The sequence below is a fragment of the Cydia splendana genome, chromosome Z (assembly GCF_910591565.1).
Source record: "Cydia splendana chromosome Z, ilCydSple1.2, whole genome shotgun sequence".
Classification (NCBI taxonomy): domain Eukaryota; kingdom Metazoa; phylum Arthropoda; class Insecta; order Lepidoptera; family Tortricidae; genus Cydia; species Cydia splendana.
In genome coordinates, this window is record NC_085987.1 from 23,976,001 (window position 1) to 23,985,751 (window position 9,751).

The following is a 9,751-nucleotide window of genomic DNA, read 5'->3' on the forward strand; positions in this document are numbered from 1 at the left end:
TTTTTACGAAAGCTACTTCTATCTGACCTTCCAACCACTCTGGATTGTAACTAATCCCAATAATATGATTCGTAAACGCCTTTTCACCAGTGTCTGATCCACCGAACGTTGCTTGCCATTGTAGTTGATGGTGGGATTGTTCTACATCGAATGGTATTGCAATCTAAGGAACAGTTTATCTCCTATGGCTCCCGAAATTTACACGTATTTAGGAACAAATGGATAGTTGAAAATTAAAACGGTTTGCAACTTGCTGGGAATTAATTTCTCATAACTTTTAGGGATCTAATTTGATTGGCCTATAGGAGGGTACAGTGAATTTATCCGAATTTGAAGTTAAGCTACTACCACTAAAAATATATATTTTGGAATTGTGTCGGTCGCTTTCTTTTTAGTTGACTTTTTAATATAGCATTTTTTATTTTTTGTTTTGCGACCAGCTCCTCAGCTTCGTATCTATTGTTTTCGCGTCCGTACGCGAAACGCCAGCTCGTTGTATATTTATACAAGCAAAAATTCCGACCGGGCGAGATATTTAAGAAGCTAAAACATTTAAATATTAATGTGAGATTCATATCTCGGACCAGCGATTTAATAAATCAGGATCTTCAAGAATCAGGCCCAAACCTGGTCGAAAACCATCTGTTTGTATCAAAAATATAATTAAAGGTGTTCGTGAGCGTATTCGGCGAAATCCAGCCCAAAGTGCTAGTAAACTCGTTAAAAATATGAAAATATCCCGACGATCAATGAGGCCTATATTACGACATGATCTTGGATTGAAGGCCTACATAAAACAAAAAAAAATATGAATTAACAGAAGCCCAGAAAAGAGCTAGAGTGAAAAAATGCAGGGATTTGCTAGCTTGGCATGAGGGCGATGAAATTATGTTTTCCGACGAAAATATGTTTCAATTACAAGATAGCCAGCCACAATCAACAAAATGATCGCGTTTACGGTGCTTCATTGAGGGATATTCCAGTAGACAAATTAGCCGTACAGCGGTTTCAAACTGCGTTGGCTGTCATGGTATGGGGTGCCATATCACCTAGGGGCAAACTACCACTGCTGTTCATTGATCGGGGAGTAAAAATTAACCAAGACTATTACATTCAGAACGTGTTGCAGGGTCATATGCTAGAAAATATCCGAAAGTTGTTTGAGGATTATTATTGCTTTCAACCAGACAGTGTCCCGTCTCACAAAGCTAAACGTACACAAGACTGGTGTCGAACAAATTTGACAGATTTTATACCGTGGCATGAATGGCCTGCATCTTCACCAGACTTGAATCCGGTGGACTTTTCTAACTATATGAGGATACATGCTCAGCAGGATTGGCAGCACACAGGGAATGAATTTAAATTCATTCAATCATCAGTTATGGGATGAAGATATGGGATGATATAAGTACCAGTTGAGGTAGTGCGTGCTGCGTGCAACCCATTCTATGGTAGAATGCGTAAAGTTATACCCAGATTAAAGGAGAACGATATGAGCTAATGAATGAATTTTGTAGTATGCTAAAATTAAAAACAAGTTTAATATTGAGATTTGAAGCTTTGTTTTAATTTTATGGCTATTTTAAACTAGGACACTTAATCTGCCCAACCCTGCAATGTAGTCACTAAGGATACAGCTACGCGAAAAATTACAGATGCTCTTCTGAGTGCATAATAACGCGGGGTGAAACTAGTCCAAAAGTTTGTGCGTGAAAGGCTTGTCGAAAATAAAGAAACTATTAATGTGGATCGATTAATTCAACGTTTATTCATTTAAAGACATGACAAGAGGGACATATTAAGAAAAAAAAATAAAGCAGATCATGTGGCCTGCATACACCCGTCTATGGAGTTTATCAAAAACCTCTAACATCCTCCCCAAAGAGTATTAAATCACTACGTTTTAAGAGTCGGCACTCTCGAACAAGCCTTGAACCGAATTATGAACGTACATTGTGCCAATACACCAAATACAGGCTTAAATAACTCGCATCCAGGCCATAATTGTAAAAAAAACACACACCAAATACAATGTCAATACTACCAACACAAAAAAAAACAACGCTAGGGCTCGGCACTTCCAGTACCTACTGTTTATCGATATCGATATTGATAAATGTGCGACACGTGCTGCTGTATTTGGGAATCATGTGGATTAATAAAATAAAAAAAAACATTATACAAACAATTTTAATTTTCATGATAAAAATAACATAGTTTATTATTCAAGTAGGCATATTACAATATGCTGAATTCGCGCGCATTCTTTTTTAATCTGGTCCCTTTTTATTGAAGGTACTGGATGGAGAATGATTTCCACAAATGAACTTGTTTCCATTCAGCTTTTGAATAGGTAAATAAATACGCCAAATCCTCATTTCCTGTTAGCTTTGCCCATAATCGACATCTGAAATAAAGAGATTATCGGTAAATTGGTCGTACACTATTCGTGTCTTAGGTTACTTAGTTTTTTACTCTTCATTCACAAAATATTTTCGTTTTGATCAATGATCATGGATTGTACACGACTAAAACTAATTCGAACTAATGAAATTAGTAACTGTTAACGACCCAAAGTAAAAAATGAAAATATTACATACAAACGGCTACAAATGTAATGACCACCAAAAAATACTTTGGTACCCTAAATAAAAAAATCATGCTTACCAAAAAAAATTACTGAACACCAATAAAATAAGGCCTAAAATTACAAAAGTACCACCATTTTAATTACGACTGCACTTAAAATTGTATTCGAATACCAAATATATTGAATATTTACCCAATGCCCAGTAAAGTCTGCATAAAAGCGGTACAAACGTTGCTCATTGGCAAGGCGTACGAGGACACAGAAAGACTACTAGAAATAGTCACATAGAAGTTAAGAAAGATTTATATGTGTATTAGTTTGTACTAATTGCTAAGTATGACACCACTTAACGTTCTAGAGAGTAGAATATAGTCATAGTCATATAGTTTATTGTTATTATAAATAAATAATCATCTTGTTTGGTAAGCACTTCCCCACTTATACAATGACCTACAAAACGTGCATACCTAAGATACAAGTAAATGTTTACTTAGTTTAGGTATTGTTCAAATTTCCATTAGAGTTTAGAAAATACATATTTGTATCGGTATTAATATTGTTAAATTGATCTGTACCTATCTTAACCTGAATCCATGAATTACTAGTATTTAAGTATAAATTGTATAATTACCATTGTATAAATCAAATTAGCATAAGTTTTAATGAATAAATATTATTATCTTATCTTATCTCTTATCTTATTATTGAATGATCACCAAAAATCATTAATGATCACCAAATCTTGAAGACCAAATTAATGCGATATTTTCACCTAAATAAACCACTATGATTACCAAAAAATTTATACATATTACCAAATAAAGTAAAATGATGCCAAAATGGCTAGCCCCTCCCGCTCAACCCCCCGTACCCCGCACCGCATACCTACCTAACCTAACCTACTTTTCTAGTAGCATACTGAAATGCTACTAGAAAAGTGGGTTAGGTTAGGTTTGAACTGCTATACCCACTTAGGGTTAGGTTAGCACTGCGACCCGTACAGAATTAGGTTTGAACTGCGACCCTTACAGAAAAGAAATGCTACTAGAAAAGTGGGTTAGGTTAGGTTTGAACTGCGACCCTTACAGAAACGAAATGCTACTAGAAAAGTGGGTTACGTTAGGTTTGAACTGCGACCCATACAGAAACGAAATGCTACTAGAAAAGTGGGTTAGGTTAGGTTTGAACTGCGACCCATACAGAAACGATATGCTACTAGAAAAGTAGGTTAGGTTTGAACTGCGACCCTTACAGAAAAGAAATGCTACTAGAAAAGTGGGTTAGGTTAGGTTTGAACTGCGACCCATACATAAACGAAATGCTACTAGAAAAGTGGGTTAGGTTAGGTTTGAACTGCGACCCTTGCAGAAAAGAAATGCTACTAGAAAAGTGGGTTAGGTTAGGTTTGAACTGCGACTGTTACAGAAATAAAATGCTACTAGAAAAAGGTGACGAAGTGGATTAATTAATTTAATAGGATAACGATATATTAAATATTTGCACATTTTTAATTAAAATGGAGTTCTAATTTTGGTGGTCATTTACTATTTTTGGGTTTACAATGATTATTTTGGGGTCATTTTCTTTAATAGGATAGCAAGATGTAAAAATTTGGTTATCATTTCGCATTAAAATGGGGTTTGAAAGTTGGTAATCATTTACTATGTTTGGGTTAATAATGATTAGTTTGCTATCATTTCCTTTAATAGGATAGTAAAATGTAATAAAATTGGTAATCGTTTCACATTAAAATGGTGTTATAATTTTGGTGATCATTTATTATTTTAGGGTGGTAAAATAGATTTTTTTGGTATTAAATTTTACTAAATCTGGTGATCAGTTAAATAGCAGTCCATACAAACATCAGTTTACCGACCTGTTCGGATCAAGTGGAAATCTGGCCATTAAATACGTCAGTAGTTAGTCTTCTTACACGCCCACCACAAACTTCACATTTCCTTAAAGATTTGGCCCCCATTTAAATAACAGCTAAAGTTATTTTACCAAAATTACAATAAAAAATAACCACGTATTTCCACGTTCACGACAATTTAAAATGACGTTATTGACGTTTTACTACCGATCATACCAACCTAAAGAAAAGTAAGTATAATACGTCTATGTTAAAAGCAAGTATGGTATGTGCTACCAAAATGCAACAGCAGTAATTTTAATTCGATAAGATTATTTCTATGCCTCAATGTTGGTAACAAGTACGTTCCTAATTTATCATAGTATGGGGTGTCGATGGGCTGATCCTCCCTTTTTGTTAAACGTTATAGGTAGGTAGGTTAATCCAATAATCCCACAGATTAATGCCAGGGTGCCGTTCAATTTTAATACAAACATTTTGCATAATTACATTTAACTACTTTTAAAACTCATAATACACATAATGTATAGTAACAAAATCCATAATATTACTCGTTATAATAATTAAATTACAGAATGTTCTATAATCATAAAAACGTTCTTTATAACGATCATTAGGAATAGTTTTACTTGTTATAACATACAGTTAGTATTATGATTAAAATGTAGAACTATATTTTAACGAATGATCGGGGACATAATACAATATGACATAAACTTTTAAACAACTTAAGGCAGGTCGCCGTTAGGTACGACGACGAGCGAAGCGAGGAGGAGTGCTAGGTAGAACTGCGACCCTACAGCGCGCGAGCCGAGCGAGCGAAGCGAGCGTGCCGCGGCAGCGGCCGGCGAAGCGCCAGAATCGACTTATTTTATAATATTACACATTTTATTACCCTCTCGATCATGAGAGGAGGCCTGTGCGCAGCAGTGGGGCGTGTATAGGCTGAATTATTATTATTATTTTGTCTGTCTCTTACAAATTCTCGGGACCATGAGGTCCCGGACATTTGGAAGGCGTGCGTGGTTTTTATGGAAAAAGAACGTTATGAGCATTAAATAGTATACAAAGTGATCATTATACTGATTGCCTATTATGCAAATACATTACTATGCAACTGAATTATTATTATTTCTGAAATTATGCAATTTGTTCTTATTCATTTTGTTTTTATACTATATAATCATTTCTGCATTTCAAAATTATGCAATTCGATTTATGCAAAATGAAAATTCGAAAATAGTTATTAAAAACATTACACACCCATTAATGCCATTATTGGCTTTGAAATTGGTTTCGTCAGTATGTCCGCACATTGATATTCTGTTGGAACATACTTCACATTTAGTTCATTAGACGCAACTAACTCTCTGACATAAAAGTGTCTTATGGCAATATGCTTAGTCCTTCTATGCAGTTCGGGATTCTGAGCCAGTTTTAAAGCAGCATCATTATCAATCTGTTATGTAGGAATTACACTTAAAGTAGTGATTTCCTGGAATAGTCGTTGTAGCCAGACTATTTCTCGGGCTGCTTCGCTTGCTGCGACTATTTCTGGTTCTGTGCTTGTGATTGCGACTGATGTCTGTCTTTTTTTTTATACCACATCGGTGGCAAACAAGCATACGGCCCGCCTGATGGTAAGCAGTCACCGTAGCCTATGGACGCCTGCAACTCCAGAGGTGTTACATGCGCGTTGCCGACCTTTTAAAAACCTGTACACTCCTTTTTTGAAGAACCCCATACTGTAGACCCTCGGGAAAACCTCGGAAGGGAGCTCATTCCACAGCCGGAGCGTCCGCAGGAGGAAATTCCTCGTAAATCGCACAGTACGCGACCATTTAGGTTCTAGGGTGTGAGGATGAACGCCCTGCCGACGGCGAGCGGTGCGGTGATAGAAAGCGGCCGCCGTTGGCATCTAGTCAAATAGTTCTTCAGAGCTCAGCCCGTTGTACAAGCGGTAGAACACACACAAGGAGGCAAAGTCTCTCCTTAGACTTAAAGGTTCAATACCGCTTGTGAGTTTGGGATCATCGACGATTCGCACAGCGCGTCTTTGGACTGAGTCGAAGGGTCCAAGCTGGCATCCAGATGCTCCTGCCCAAAGGTGACAGCAGTACTCCATATGGGGTCTGACTTGCGATTTATAAAGCAGCAGTCTTTGCCCCGGAGTAAAGTATCGCCTCGCTTTATTGAGTACACCGAGTTTTTTGGATGCCAGCGCAGCCTTACCTTCCAGGTGGCTGCGGAATTGGAACTCACTGGAGATGTCAACACCGAGGATCCCAATTAGGGCTTGCATTATCCGTCCATTTTTTGTATCCGGATATTTCGAATATTTATAATTTTACTATCCGGATATTCGGATAAAACGGATAATTCGAATACTTGCTTTTTATTTCGCAAAACTAACACGAACTTTATAAAAAATGTAATAGAATCAAATTTTACGTATAAAAGGTTGCGTAACAGCAAATGCTAAGGTATTTTTAGGAGTTCTACCTTTTCGTCGAAATTTTATTGTCCGAATTTCACTTGGTAAATTTTTTCTCTGAAGCTTTACTGTGACATGACAATCAACCTTTGGCAAATTTTATTTTTTAACAATATATAGTTTATGGAGATACTTCAACCCTCCGCTTAATATTGGCACCCTGCGCTGCGAAATTCATTTTTTCTTACTTCAGATGATCACAAGATATTTGACGTTTAATTCATTAAAATATTACAACCATGAATTATATAATTATGGTCAAACTCTTCTTCAGTTAAGAAATTAGCTTTGATGATATTTAGAGCATCGATTACGTCTTCTAACTGCTGAGATTCTGCAGCATTGCCTTAAATGCAATGTTATCTGCAGCATTGCAGATAACATTGCATTTAAGGTCAATCAAGGCTTTCATTACAGATTTATTCAAATGCAGAATGCTAAAACTTTCTTATCATATCTGCTAAACAGCTACTGAATCTCGTTCGGCAGTTCAATATCAACCGAAGCTCTCCTCCGTTGGACCCATTTTAGTTCTTTTCGCACGTTATTAATAATGTATTCAGAGGCTAACAATAATGCACCGCAGCGCGTTTGACAGGAACACGGTACAAGTACATTCAAAGTTACTTTGTACGTTTTACGGAGTTAGGTCGATCTGCATAAGATTGATCCCAAATATTAAAAAAATATGGGAGTATGAATGAATGAATGAATGAATTGAAATGAAGTGATTTATTCACTTGAATACATATACAGCGCATGCACTTATATACTATCAAGTAGACGACAATCAAGGAGAAATACTTAAATAATCAGTTCTTATACCGTAAAAATGTATCTAAATAAATAAAAAAATCAACCTACATCGTTTCCGTTATAATTTTCAACGTTTTGAAATAGTTTCCTTAAAAATTTGAATGATATTTTTATCATAAAATATGGTATTCGAATTATTAGTTTTATCCGGATATCAATTTCATCTAAATCCGGATAGTAAATTGGACGGCTATCCGGATATCCGGATTGCAAGCCCTAATCCCAATACTCCCTGACATGGTAAGAGCTGTGCCTTGGAACTGTGGGACCACAGTAAATGGGGTTTTCTTAGCGGTGAACGCGCAAACTTGTGTCTTGGTGGGGTTGAATCGCACTAAATTGTCCCGACCCCACACCGAAACTCTGGATAGAGTGCTCTCAATGTCTGACACAAGCTTTTCACGACTCTCCAGCACCACAGAACGAGGGATATTGGCACGGCCTGTGTAATAGGCATCCCCAGTACTGTCGTCTGCATAGCAATGAATAGCATCGATAGACAACATGTCATTGATGTGCAGCAAAAACAGCGTAGGGGATAGCACAGAACCTTGCGGAACGCCAGCGTTAATGTCCATGCTATCGGAGCAGCTTCCGTCTACTACGGCTCGTATGCGTCTGCCGGACTTAGCTAGCGATCCATTTGCATAGTCCCTCCGGCAATCCATAAGATGGTAACTTCGACAGGAGACCCCGATGCCAGACCCGATCGAACGCCTTCGCTATATCTAGGCTAACTGCCAATGCCTCGCCTTGACTCTCAATGGCCGAAGCCCAGCGGTGTGTGAGATACACTAGAAGATCACCAGTCGAGCGACCGTGGCGAAAACCATATTGGCGGTCGCTGATCAGATCGTGTTCTTCTAGGTATCTCAGGAGCTTTGCGTTAATTATACGCTCCATGACCTTAGAGAGAAGGGAGGTAATAGCGATAGGCCTGTAATTCGATGGGTCCGATCTATCGCCCTTTTTAGGCACAGGGTGTACAAGGGCCGTCTTCCACGAAGATGGAACATGCCGTTTGTCGCTAGAGAGTGTGAAAAGACGCGCTAACACGGGACATAACTCAGGAGCACAGTGCTTAAGCACAAGAGCTGGTATGCCGTCTGGCCCGCTCGACTTATGGACGTTCAGGAATAGCAACTCCCGCCGAATATCCCTCTGCGTGAATGAGATTTCTGGCATGGAGTATGTTACGCACCGCGGGATGGTGGGCGGCACGGCGCTACCGTCGTCGTTCAGGGTCGAGTTCGAGGCAAAAAGAGTATCAAGAAGATCGGCTTTCTCTTTTGCACTGTGGGCCAGATCACCATCAGCTTTCCGCAGTGGTGGTAAAGACGACTGACAAAAATTTATTTCCCTCGGCAGCTTTGGCGAGCGACCAGAACGCGCGACTCCCAGTGGGATAGCCCGCTAGTTTCTCACCAATTCTGCCGACGAAATCGTATTTAGCCCTGGCAATGGCTTTTTTACTGGACCTTGAGGCAGCGTTTAATTTGCGTTTCACATCAGAAACGTTCGGATCCTTATTAGCTACGGCCTTGGTCCAAGCCCTGTAAGCGGCTTGCTTGCGAACTGTAGCTTCTTTACAAGGCCGATTAAACCAAGAACGTCGCTTTGCTCCCGCAGCTATTACCGAGTTGGGAATGAAACAATCCATTCCCAGCAGTATTGTCTCGGCAACATCGAGGCGCAGGAGTCAGGATCGTCTGATGTGAAGCAAAGCTGCCTACAGGAGGCGTAGAATTCACGCAGTCCGTCCCAATCTGCTGACTTATATTGCCACACGCGTCGCGAGCTAGCTGGCCGTGGTGGATCGGGCCGCGCGCAAGGTGCCTGTGTCCGGACGAGGCAGTGATCGGACGAACCGAGAGGTGCATTCACTGAGACGGAATATCCGTCCGGACGTGTGGTCAGCAGGAGGTCCAGTAAAAAGCTCGTATGGTTCTCTATATCTGGAATTCTCGTGGGAGAA

General features: G+C 39.0%; 1 long non-coding RNA gene across 1 annotated transcript; it reads right to left on the reverse strand.

Moving 5' to 3' along the window:
- Nucleotides 1-6,117: 6,117 nt before the first annotated feature.
- LOC134805375 (uncharacterized) lies at nt 6,118-6,705 on the reverse strand. The gene is made up of 2 exons (XR_010146272.1): nt 6,434-6,705; nt 6,118-6,384 (listed from the first exon to the last, which is right to left on the reverse strand). It is a non-coding gene; the product is annotated as an uncharacterized LOC134805375 (long non-coding RNA).
- Between the last annotated feature and the right edge of the window lie 3,046 nt (nt 6,706-9,751).